At 32.3% G+C, this 4,992-nt stretch overlaps 1 protein-coding gene across 1 annotated transcript in view; it reads right to left on the bottom strand.

Moving 5' to 3' along the window:
* Positions 1 to 4,992, bottom strand: part of LOC117110003 (QRFP-like peptide receptor) — a 16,574-nt gene that overhangs the window by 10,563 nt on the left and 1,019 nt on the right. The window lies entirely within an intron of this gene.

Genomic DNA, 4,992 nt, shown 5'->3' with positions numbered 1-4,992 from the left:
ATTCATAAAAAAACGTTTTGTTGCAATTATGTCCAACTTTGGTGCTTCAAATCCGTATTTCTGGTGGACTAGTGCAAAATATCATTAGTCCTTTGTAATCACCGCACGACGCGCGATTATCATGGCAACAAACACGCGCGTGGGTAAATCGTCACGTACGGTGACAGTTTATGGTCTGGTTGCTTTGGTTTTTGTGACGTTCAGCGTGTAGGGACGCACGTGCGCCTAGAATGTCAATGCCAGAGTTATAATCTTTGATGTCCCGAGATGTGCGTCCTTCTGATGAATTGCCTTGGGAAGAGTAAGTACAATATTGTATTTTATGTTTCATACCTATTAAGTAGTAAATTTAGATTATTATTATTATTATTATTTAGTAGTATATTTTTTTTGTTTTATCGACATTGTATGTTTTGTGTTCTGTTTATTATTATTATTATTATTATTATTATTATTATTATTATTATTATTATTATTATTATTATTATTATTATTATTATGATTATCATCATTATTGTTACTCTTTCAGGCAACCAAGTTGTAAACCAAAAATGGACAGACACTATTTTCGCCACCGAGATCATGCTCCACTTCGAGGAAGGGACATTGAGTAATGCAATTGTGAAAGAAAAAGTGGAAATAACTATAAAAAAAATAAATAAAAAATAAATTTTAAAAAAAATGTAAAAGAACCTGTAAATAACTATTAAAACAGTCTGAGCATTGTATATAAAACTTTTAAAATGTTTTGTATAACCTATGTTGTTATTGTATCATTATCATTGTAAAGATAATAGTTGCAATGTATATTATAACCTAATAAATATAAATTTATTAAATATATATTCAAAATTAGCACACCATTTATATATATATATATACATATATATATATATATATATATATATATATATATATTTCTACATGTTATTGTTAATTAACAAGTTATTATCAATAAACTTATAAATTGAAATTATAATGCTTTGGTTATTTTATTACTAGTCGATAACGATTTAATTATGATATTTTAATTATCAATCGATAATGATGATGATTATGATGATGATGATGATGTGGATGATGGTTAGGAGGACGAAGAGATTTAAAAGTATGATGACATGCTAGTTACAGAACCATTAATTAAATAAGTTTAAAATATTTTCACTCTATCCTACCTCACCCCTCCCCTAACAACACTGGCTCCTTCCCCCTCCCCTCACCGCATTTTCCTCACGTACACGATTAAATTCCGCATTTTATAATGTCAGAGTAGCCTTCAATTTTTAACCTTTGGATTTAATACATAGGCCTATACTTAAGTTTTTAAAAATTTAAATCATAAGATTTTGCGGTTTTTAACTATTTTACTATATTTAAATACTAGTTTTTACTTTTTTGGAGCAAGATTTTTATAAATTATATGTTATAAATCTATAGATTAAATTTCATATACATACATTTCAATAAATTAATTATTAATGCATGTTTATAAACACTTTTGCAGATAATGCCCGATTTTAAAAGTATTTATCTACATTCATAGTCATACTCTGAAAAAAGGCATTATCTCCATTTTGGCCTCCTTAATAATAAAATTAATTAATGAAAAGTACCGTATGTGGCAAATTTTGTAATAATATATCTAAGCAAACCATAGTTTAAACAATTTGAAATCATTTGTAATTTTCTTGGGAAAAACTCAAACGCGTTTTGCTCATTACTCAAAACTATGAATTTGTTACTTAATGCCTTTTCAGAGCAGGGTGCCAGTGTACTATACAATGTTTTCTGTACGATATGTTATTAAATTTTGCTATGTGCATAATTTACCTTAATCTCTTATTAATATTCGGTAACCAATTTCAAGCAAACTTATTTTCATTTCATTTTAATGCCTATCAGTAAACAAATGTAATTAATGTGCCTTTATTTGGGTGTTCAGGATTATATCAGGTTTGTATCAATTAGAAAACTGGCCAATTTCAAATTGCCTTACTAATTGACTTTGTTCTTCCTAGATTAAACATAATAATTATAACTAATGTGCCAGTGGGTGTTAGCACGATTACATTCGGTTGATCATTAAAAACATAGGCCTTTGAATTGCATTATGTATGTATGTATGTATTTATGTATGTGTGTGTATACTGTGTTTTCCTATTAGTCAAACAACATCCTGCAATTGCAATCAGCCCTCTTAATTTTGATCCACTGAGACCCTAATTTCTATTTGTATACAGCATTTAAGTTATTAACATACAATTAGAAAATTTAACGAGAATACATTTTCCTGTTCAAGTAAGGGAAAGATAAATAGTACCTTTCTTGTATCCTTTTGCGTAGACGCTATCGAATAGGATTTTCGCAGTAAAATGTAATGTTTTCTTCAAACTGGTAAGATTCTCTGTAACAAGGATGCTTTTTCGAAGAAGTCTTTATATTTTGTAAGTCAGAAACATTAGTGTCAGAGCCACAAACGATTGGTAAGAGGGGTATGTCAGGCTTACAAAAACGATAACGAATACGGTTACGTCATCAAAATGTTTAAACAACCCTTCCCCACAAATTTGTCACAACGTAAACAATTTATGCCGTTTGCATTAATCAAGGATTTTATTCAGCTCGTGCATATTGGCAAGAATATTAAATATTCGATTTTTTAAAGGCATGAATGACGATAATAATAATGACGTATTTGTATATTCGTTACTTTTTTTCGTAAGGTTATAAAACCTAATCTATTAATAAACAGCTTCCTGCGAGTCTTCTAGTGGACTAATAGTATGGAATGGATTGAGACGCGTAAGGTAAAGTGTCAGGTCTGCATCCATCAGAAATTCAATTTCTAAGCAACAACACATAGGCCTAACTTAAGTTTCACGAGAGCTTACCTTTGATTTTCTGTCTAACAAACATGCCTTCCTAAACTGTGAGCTATTTTAACGCAATTTACGAGTGACATTTCTGCCTTTATATTCAGACGTTAACGAGAAATATTTAAAAAACCATAACTATATATTTTCGCAGTCATTCTGTTTGACAGGAGTGATTAAAAGACTTTGAAGGGCAAGCAGCCCAAGTTTAACTATTCAACTATTCAAGTCGGTGTACTTACGGTATCTCTTGGTATGACGAGTGACAACATTATGGTAATTAAACAAAGTTTCTTGTCACCTTCCAAATGACAAGAAGTGTATCGAAATGATAGTATAATATGCTTAGAGACATAAAAATGTATATTCCTAATATTTCTTTATTCAAATTGCATTAGTACGAGTTATGGTAGTTCATACCCAATAAGACCCACAACTCATTACGTTAAGAACACAACATGCCGACAGACTAGTATTGAATGCCTGTGGGAGGCTGGCCACATTATTTTAACGCAAGCTGTATCTACAAGGCTGCCAGAATGAATTTCTGTATTCGTTTCATTTAAAATTTAATTCCAAATCTGTGTATCACATGGGTGCTATGATTGTTTGGTTGATTAATCGTTGTGGGTATATATACTACTACTGTACCACTGGTTTTGGATTCGCGAGAATGTCGCTGTCGTACATTGTGCGCCAAGATTTCGTATATACCTTTACACACCTTGTCATCTGTACATATTAGGGACACTTATAAAATGACACAAATACCAGCTTCTAGGCCACTCGAGAAGAGATGTCATTAGCGTGTCATACAATATTCACGGCAAGAGATTAACTATGCAAGTATTATATAGTAGAATAAATCAAGCCCCGAGGCAGTTTCAAATCAAGATAAAGTTGAAGGGTCGTGTGTCATTGTAAAAAAATACAGCTATGGATTGAGTTCATCGATCTCATGGCTCATAATTAAATTAGCTTAAAAATATCACGAATTGAAAGAAATACGCTCTCTGTCCTTTGACTATCATGTTTTTGTTTTGTTTTGTTTTTTTCATTTTCATGCTTCTTTATAAGACGTAACTGAGTTATTCTGTTTATATGCCTTTCAGTTATCGAATGAATTTGATTCCGATCGGCAGCATAATGACTTTTACTCTTCAATTCGTTATCGATTTTAGTTTGTCATTATCATTTTTGTAAGTATATCGTGTCTGCAATATAACATGTACAAATCATAAAGTGTATCATTTTAATTGTGGAACTGAATTTGAAAATAAAATATTTTTTGTTAAGCTAACATATACAATAATGTCGTTATTACGTTTGAAGGGAGATGTTATATTAGTCAGTTTTGCATTTGAGGTTAAAACATTTTAATCATTTTAATTATCAAATAATTATTAATAATAAAATATATATTTGAGGTGGGGAGTCTGTAAACCAAACACGGAGAAAATTTGCCTGCTTCTTTTACAGAAAGGATTCTATGTAACTCAGGTGAGTCGATAGGCCAAGTGGTTAAGTACAGCCATAATATCGGCGCTGGTTCAAACGGCACGCTCGCCTATGGTTTAGGTGGTGGAACAAGTCTTCTCTGATAAATACTCCAGTGTACACAATTGGCTCGTGTGCACTTTGAAGAACCCAGTACATCCTTCGAGAAGAGTAGGGGGTACTCTTGTGTACTGGTCCATTTCCAGTCCCCTGTCCGGCCATGGGCTAAAGAACTTACATTAACTGAAACCCCAAACGTCTGTTGTTGATGAATCATGCAAGAAGTTTTGGATGGTCATATAAGCTAATAAGCTTACCAACCGTCCCAAAAACATCAAGCAAGGTATCCATCCTACCTGCGAATCCTTCTACTACACTACGATAAACAAGATCATACACACTAGCTACGTATACTGACTCGATAAGAAAAAGAAGCGCCCTCCTGTTGCTGAAATACTGGTGCAGATATGTAATGGACCCGGTAAGCCCTATTTCTTGGATATTGTTAATACCACAAAACAACAGGAGGGTTAACGTACGTAGACACGTGCGTTTGTCCTGGACAACACGTGTTTCTATGGGACAAGTGCGCAATCATAGCCCTGCTCTCTTATACACATCT

The sequence above is a fragment of the Anneissia japonica genome, unplaced genomic scaffold (assembly GCF_011630105.1).
Source record: "Anneissia japonica isolate Jap-2015-1 unplaced genomic scaffold, ASM1163010v1 scaffold585_len4108843_cov191, whole genome shotgun sequence".
Lineage (NCBI taxonomy): Eukaryota > Metazoa > Echinodermata > Crinoidea > Comatulida > Comatulidae > Anneissia > Anneissia japonica.
This window is presented reverse-complemented; position numbering and strand designations above follow the sequence as displayed.